Below are 8671 nucleotides of genomic sequence, written 5' to 3'. Positions count from 1 at the left end.
GAAGGAGAAGGAGAAGGAGAAGGAGAAGGAGAAGGAGAAGGAGAAGGAGAAGGAGAAGGAGAAGAAGAAGAAGAAGAAGAAGAAGAAGAAGAAGAAGAAGAAGAAGAAGAAGAAGAAGAAGAAGAAGCAACTGCAGCAGCAGCAACAGCAGCATTTGGCTTCTTCTTCATCTTGAGATATTGTAATAAACACAGTGGGAAAAAATGCCTTTTAGTCAAATAAAAATAGCCTAGCCAGGGGTACCACTACACCCAAGGCTGCACCTGATTACCAGAACTCAGTGACATTGCTCATTCAAGATAACCAGAGTCCTAGAACCCATGACACCCACTGGACAGTATATAAGCAAAGACCAAGAGCAACGCTATGCTCTGCATATCTGGAGAGACACCACCTTGATCGGCCCTGTGGCTGGGGAGTCTCCCCCAGAATTCTCACCCTAGAATAAGAGACTTCTAGTAGAGACAGGACCTGACCTTCAGCTAAGATATGTCTCCCAGGTGAGCAGCCTCAGGGGGAAGATATACTTAGGATCTAGGAATTTAGAGGGGGAGACCCAGTGTGATGATCCTCAGCATAATAAAACATTACTTGTTATGCTAACTACATGTATCTACCTTCTTATTCATGACAGGCATCAATACAGGACAACTAATGGAAATTTTTATTTTTTTAAAAATGTTTTCTGTCCTGTTCTCCTTGGTTCAAGCAATCCTCAGCCACCAACTTCTGCAGTAGCTTAGACTCCAATGCAGGACCATCACACTCAGCTTATTTACTTAGTTTTACACTCACAAAATATACAACCTAAGCCAGCACATGATTAGAAACCTAATGAGTCTCCTTATTGTATATTGGCTTCTTCAAGTCAATGGCTTGTTTGCTTTATTCATTAAATAAAGGTTGCCCAGTGGTCCATTGTGTCCCATGTCAGCCTGTCTAGTCCAGAAGGTTCTTAAGAACAGTATGTTCTTGGTTTCCTTCACAAGACCAACACTAGCCACTGAGTGTTACACTAAGTAAATCCACCGCAAGGATCCCAGCAGGGGTTCTCACTGGCCATGGATGTAAGGATAAATGGAAGAGGCAGGGGGATGGCAATTCTACAGTCCCTATTAACATTTGTCTTGAGTGTAAGCATTACAGCTCAGCTCGGATAGAATGGTATCCTGGCAGCTGGGAGCCAAGGGATACCACAAAGTCACACAACACTGTAGGGTAAAAAGAGCCAGTGAAAGAACACTCTAGCTCCAAGAGCCAGGGAAAACACACTCTGCTCCTAACCAACTCTGGACTTGAAATCTAACCAATCCCTGAGCATGAAAACCAACCAGTCTGTGAGTTGGTCCTAAACTCAGGAATTGAGATTCTACCAATCCCCACACTGAAAATCTCACCCTGGAAAGTCCTGCCAATAAGAAACCCTATATAAGCCCTGTACTATTCAGTTTGGGGCTCCCTTTTTCCATCCTGGATTCCTCTCTCCCAATAAATCCCTTGAGTGAGGTTTATTGTAATGATTTTCTTTTGCAGAGTGGAGCAGAGCTTCAGTGACTTTTCACTGGAGCAGAGCAGAGCTGTAACATTTTGTCTTGCTGGATCAGAGTTGTGGCACTCTGGGGAAGTTGGGCAGAGCTGTTCCACTTCTCCTGAGCAGATCTGTAACAACCTAGCTAAGGATACCCTCCCCTGCTGGAGCAAAGTTGTTACTCTTGCATTAGGGAACCCTTTCCCAGAGCAAAACCAGTAACACTTTGCTGGGGAAACTGTCCCCCATCCGAACAGAACTGTAACACTTCTGTTGGGATATCTTCCCCTTCAAAGCTGTAACACTTACAAGTATTCCTTGGCTTCCAACTACCAGGATGCTTTTCCTTCGGAGCTGTAACATTACATGCAGGGCACAACAAACCTCACCCAAGAAATTTATTGGGAGGGAAAACAAACAGGAAGATGGCTGTTTCTGCTGGGGCAAGAAACAGCAGAGAACTGAGCAGAAGGGAGGGCTTATATAGAGTTTCTTGGGGAAGGGAGTGGAACTTTTCAGAGTAAAGCTTTCCAGGGCAGAAACTGGTGGGATTTCAAGTCCAGAGATTTGGTTTTTTTAATTGATATTTATTGAGCTCTATATTTTTCTCTGCTCCCCTAAAACCAAAAAAGAAAGAAGGAAAAGGAAGGAAGAAAGAAAGAGAGAAAGAAAGAAAGAAAGAAAGAAAGAAAGAAAGGTACCATAAATGTTCACTAATAGAAGTGAGGCAAGTATATTACAGGGTAACCATTTAATTGGATACTATAGAGCCATAAAAAAGAATGCAGAAACATTCCAGGTAGCAGCTGTGCAGTCCGGTGGCTAAAGGAGTCAGACAATCCAGCTTCAAATTCTGCCCACCTGTGTGTTGAAATAGGAGCAGCGGGGCTGCGTCCCCAGCACCCAGGCCGCCTGCTAGCTCATGCCCGAAATAACAACACACAAACTGTATTCATTTAAAGACTGCTTGGCCCATTTCTATCTAGCCTCTTCTAGGCTAATTCTCACATATTAATTTAGCCCATTTCTAATAATGTGTGTAAGCACCCCAAGGTGTGCTTACCGGGAAGATTCTAGCCTATGTCCATCCTGGGTCTGAGCTTCATGTGTCTGCCTCAGAGCGCAGAGCTATCGTATCTACCCCGGAGAGCTGAGCATGGCGTCTCTGCTCCAGAGAGCAGAGCTGTCGGGTCTGAGCTCACTTCCTCTTCCTCCCAGCATCCTATTCTGTTTACTCCACCCACCTATGTTGTAAGCTATGAGGCCAAGCAATGAAATCAACAGATTGATATATGACACTCCCACATCACCTGTGCAATCCTTTCTCTAACACAGTGTCTCACTGTGCAATCCAGGCTGGTTATGAACTTACTATGTAGTTCAGTCTGGCCTTGAACTTGGACTCCTCGTGGCAGTTATACCTATCTCTTTGGATATGAATGGAACCTTTTTTGGATAGACTCAAAGGGCATCGTGGCACTGGTTGTTCACAGAAAGGGAAACCGGGTAGTTAGAGAGGCATTTTTAAGAGTTTTCTGTGCATGCCTCTTTCTAACTTTAACTTCTGATCCACGGAGATTATCATCTAGTCTTAACAATAAGTAAATTAAGAAGCTATTGCACTATTCCAACATACCTTTTTCAAGGGGTGACAGACAGTCTCACTGGGTGTACAAACCACACTTACAGCAGGCCCCATGCCCAGCAATAGACAGCCAACAAAAAAACAAGTTCAGTGGCATTTTTGGAGGGTTTTTCCCCCCATAATGCTTTGGGTTTTCCCCCATAGGTTTTTTGCTTATCTATTATGGTTTTCTTTTATGGGTTTTTTTTGTGGCATTTTCATGTGCACAAATGTGTGTCTCTGTATCTATATGTGTCTGTATTTTTTTGCTTTGTTTTGTTTTTTGACTCTTTTTCTTTTCTGTTTTTTTATTTTGTCCTAGTCTAGTTTGTTTGCTTTTATTTTATCTTCTTTTTCCCTTTCTTTCCTTTCTTTCTTTTACTTTTTCTTCTTTTTAGAAGCCTGTTTGTTTCCTAGTGGGAGAGCACAAAAAAAAAAAAAGAGTGTGAATTTGGGTGGGTGAGAGGTGGGGAGGATGTGGAAGGAGTAGCTGGAGGGGGAAACAACCAAACTACATTGTATTAAAAAAAATCTGTTTTAATAAAAGATAAAAAAATGACAGTCCCATAATATTAGCCATTTTATAGTGAGCAGTTAAAATAATTTGGGTTTAAATAAAAAGCAAGCGCCTTAGTGTAGACACTCATACTCGGTACACCTTAACATTGGAGATTAAGGTATGGAAACAGGAGCTGAAGGTCTCTTGGCTACATAGTGAGTTCCAGCCAGTCTGGACTACCTGAGACAGTTTCTCCTCAGAACCAACCAACCAGCCAAATAAACAGCAGCAAAGAGACGTCACAAGCCCTCGCCACTTTCTGTCTCTGCTTGTCTTGTCATAGCTCCTCCCCAAATATGCTACGCGGCAAATCCAAATCCGTTCTTAGCGTCAACTCGGCTTGTGACAGCTTCCTTAGGGATGTTGCAGAGCTAGATTTCTGTATTCTGAAGCTCCCCCTAGCTGTGCAGCCCGAGCCTGGTCCTATCCACTTACAGACATCTCAATATTTAGAATAAGTCCTTTCATCCTCTCGGGTGGGCTAGGAGCTCCTCAAGGTTGACGGTGCTCCTGTCTTCTTTCTTCTCCTCCTTCTCCGTCCCCTCCCCGCCCCTCCATTTCTTCAACAGGATCTTACTGTGTAGCCCTGCACGGCCTGGAATGTACCATGTAGACCAGTTAGCCTGAAACTTGTAGACCATCCACCTGCTTCAGATTCCTGCGTGCTGCCCTGCTGGCCGAAGATCCCTTGCTTCCACACTGTCCTCGGGGTTTTGAATACTCCTTGGGATGTCTTCAGAACAAACGACCTGTGGACGCTTAGGGACGAGGAAACTGCGCCCTCTACAGGACTGTTTAAAAAGTGGTCTGCTAAATCTGGTAGACTGGACCAGGTTGTCCGCTCCTACTCCCACCTTTGCTCTGACCACGATAACTTCTCTGAACACACCTGCTGTGCAACAATCTCATGAAACTTGGGAGTACAGACTCTGCCTAGGTCAGCTTTAGGGCACCCCAGGAGTTACAGAACCGAACAGTCTCCACCCCAGCTTTCTAAGAACGGTGCCACAAAGGCTGGATGTAGCTAGCTCAGTGGGCACAAAGTCCTGAGTGTGATTCCCATACACAAGACCTTGTCTCACAACCAAAGGCTCAGAGGCTGAGAACACTTGCCGTGTGACTGTGAGAACTGGCGCTCCTGTCCTGGTACCTACATAAGGGGACAGGTGATGGAGACAGGAGAATTACTAGGACTTGCTGGCTTTCAATTAAGTTGAGAAAATCCGACCTGAGGTCTTCTCCACTGAAAAGGAACAGGCAGAGATTGACAGAAAAGGACATTCAGCTGGGAATGGTGGTTCACACCTATAATTCCAGCACTTGGAAGGCAGAGGCAGGATTTCCATGAGTTCGAGGCCTGCCTGGTGTACAAAGCGTGTTCTAGGACAGCCAGGGCTACCCAGACAATCTTCTCTGAAAAAAAAAAAATCAAAAAGGAAGATGAAGGAAAGAGGAAGGGAGGGAGAGAAGGAGGGAAGGAGGGAGGAAGGGAGGAAGGAAGGAAGGAAGGAAGGAAGGAAGGAAGGAGAAAGGAAGAAAGGAAAAGATACCTAAAGTCTTTTGGCACATGGACACATAAATATTTTGGCCAGAGCCACACAAAGAAACCTTGTCCCAAAAAAACAAAAAACAACAACAACAAAAAAAAAATCCCTAAATGTTGTTTAAAAGGCAAAAAAAAAAAAAAAAAAAAAAACCCTGATAAAAAGAAAACAATCCTCCCAGAACCACAGTGAAAGGCAAGGCCACTTCGGGAGCTATTTAAGACAATGTGCTATCTGGACAAGCAACTTAAATGTGAGTCCGTTTTATCTCCTTCTGTGTTTTCTTCACTCTTCCGCCTTGACTGAACAGAAGCCTAGGGGTATACAAGGCCCCTGTCTGATACGGGAGTGTGGGGCGACCTAGGGACTTGTTTGTCCCTCAGAAGGGAAGGTGTTCTGCCTACTGGGTGCTTACTGGATGCTCACTGGGGTCCCTGTCACTCTTTTCTGTTCCAATGAGCCCCCATTAAACTATACCACAATATTATCATAGCCATAAGCTGAGGATTTTAAATTCCCTTTGGTTGGTGTTTTGTGTGTGTGTGTGTGTGTGTGTGTGTGTGTGTGTGTGTGTGTGTCTAAAACTTATCTTTCCACAAACTCAAAGAATCCTTGTAAGTTCCAGGGAGTCGACTTGGATCCACCTCGAACAGCACCAGGTCCAAATGGTGCCGGATGTTTCCACAGAGGCTGGCCAGTGGTGGTGAGGCAACCAGCTCCTCCAGAACATGGCCAGCACCCCAGTTCTCTCAGGTTCCCCCAAGATTCCGATGCCCCCAGGTGAGCAAGAAGCAGTCTCGCGAACTTGATGCCCTCATCTTGCCTCACCTGCTACCTCTTTCTAACTCCTCCCCTTTTTATAACAAACAAAAAGGGAGGAATGTTAGCATTCAGGCCTTATGCTCGCCTGCCCCCCACTCCCGTCACCTGGCAGGATGCGTTTGTCGGTACTCAGGCGAATACCTACCTAGCCAGCCTCAGGGTCTTACGGTCACGCTTGTGTTGTCAGTATTCAAGCAAATACTTAGTCAGCCCAGGGGCCTACCGCCATATATCACTATGTAATCTTTATGCATTCGCTGCGTGCCTGCGTAAGCCTCTGTACGCATGCGCTAAAGCCCCTTCAAATGCAAGCTCTGCCCCGTCACCTGCTCTCTCTTCCCTTTCAGAGCCAGGCTCCCACGACCCCCTCTTTGCATTCCCTATCAATATACTTCCACTTGGGTTTGGTTGGGGTTTATACTCACTGCGGCTAAACTACAACAAAAATTCCAGAAATGATCTACAGGAAGAAGGAGGGTGCTTATTGATGGCTCATATGATGAAGATGAACACAATTTAATGCTTTTATATGTCATCCAATCACATGAATGCTGTATAGGGCAAGATAGAAATAAATGCCTGTGATAACAAAGTTATACTAGGGGCCATGGAAAAGCGAGGGACGAGCCACCTAGCTGCCTCCTCTCTGATTTGGCTGAAATTGGACCTAGAGAACCTATTTCCTCTCCCAAGTTTGAGACAGGGTTTCTCTGTGTAACAGTCCTGGCTGTCTTGGAACTAGCTTTGTAGAACAGGCTGACCTCAAATCCACCAAGATCCTCCTTCTGCTGCATCCCGCGTGCTGGGATTAAAGGCGTGCCCCACTACTGCTCAGCCTCTCTCTGAAATTTTGTCTGAAACCAGGTACGAGGCTTGAAAATCTGGAAGAACGGTGGAAAACCCACCGGAGTTTGGAGTTTAAGGATCTTAGAAGGAAGCCTTGGCAGTTGTAGGGTCAGGAGAACCTTCTCAGATAAAATGCCACCGTCTCCCTGACTCCTGGCGATTTGATCTTTGCTCCAAATGCAGTCATGCCTGCTTAGAGCTTAGCTCACCGTCCACTCGGAAAACTTGCTAGGCTTATTGTTCAGGCAGCTGTAAAAAACACAGAGGTTTGGGACACCCTCACACCCCCATTTCATGTAAGAAACAGTCATCTATCCCAAGGTTTAAGGTGCAGTGTAGGCAATTGGAGGTAAGTCTGTTTTATCAGGCAGGGGACACTGGAGACACTGAGCTGCGGTGCCGCATCCCCGTGTGTTAAACACAGTAGCTTTTCTGCTGGCGGCCTGTCAATGATCAGACATTTCCTGGCTCCTTACCTTCCCCCAGAACACTGGAGTCTATTCATCATTCATCCACCTGGTCTCAGGAACATGTTCTCGGAGCAGCCAAGGAAAACAGGGCAATGCTGGACTCTGCAAATATCAGAATAGGAACAGCGCGGCCCAGCCCGAGCTGGAGACTCAGCGGCGGGGGGAGGGGGCAATTTTTCAACTCCCTGTGAGGTAGCGGAGGAAATATCCAGCGAAAAGTTTGAGACCACATGTCATGAGAGAAGCAATCTTTTCGCTTCTAGAAAAGAAGGCTCTCTGCTCTGCTTTCTCCCGCTCACCTATCAATAAGGAAGCACCGTTCACCTTTCCCCACTTCAAAGAAAAAACACCCCCGAAAACAATAAAACGACAACAACACCACCTCACAAAGACCTAGAGCCCCAGCTGAGGGAAAGAGCAAACGCGTGGATAGATGTGGACAGGACTTGGCTCTGGAAGTTACACTAGGGTTAGAATGCATAGTGTTCTGAGAGGCACAGAAGGAAGGACTAGCTACAGACACGTCTACAAACCACCGACTATCATACAAGGGAGCCTGGGAGAGCAGTAACCATGTTCAGACCTGTAGATTTTCTCAAGGGACTGCTCTTGGCTGGCATCTGGAATCTCTCAGCCCTGGGGAGAGCTTGTGAATTCTAAGATTCCCTGGAGCTGCAACATTTTACAGTCCTGTAATGGCTCTTTAAAGCATCCTGCTGCTACCAAGATCAGCCCACTGCTATTGAGCGTTCAAGCCGCTTTTATTTAAATCTGCAGGATGGCAACCTGTTTTAAGGTTTTTTTTTTTTGTTGTTGTTGTTTGTTTTTGTTTTTTGTTTTGTTTTGATTTGTTTTTTAAATCCCATTTTAAAGTTATTCGTACCAAGTTGTAGACTTTATTGTCTGCTCAGCTCATTCTTGGAGAGGGCAAAATCAGAACCCAGTTGGGGAACCTCCTAATTCTAGAAAAAGCTTCCTCTACGTGTTTTCAGATTTGAGTCTGAGGCAGGTAATTAGGAACTAAGTTTGTGTACCTCAGATGTACTTAATAGTTTGTGATCCTTTAACCTTTCAGGGATCTGCAATATACGGCATTTAAAATGTTTACGTTTTCCTCAGTGAACTGTGACCATTCCTAACAGCGACCTTTGAGGTCTCCAAAAATATGATGGGTCCCTGCAATGGCAAATCCACCTGGACTCTAGTAACGCCATTAAGCTGACAAACACCACTCAAATATCAGTTTCAGACTGCAACCTTCTCAAACAACTTCAAAGC

This window comes from Alexandromys fortis, unplaced genomic scaffold (genome assembly GCF_014885135.2).
Source record: "Alexandromys fortis isolate MF-2015 unplaced genomic scaffold, M_Fortis_MF-2015_v1.1 scaffold_37, whole genome shotgun sequence".
Taxonomy (NCBI): domain Eukaryota; kingdom Metazoa; phylum Chordata; class Mammalia; order Rodentia; family Cricetidae; genus Alexandromys; species Alexandromys fortis.
This window is presented reverse-complemented; position numbering follows the sequence as displayed.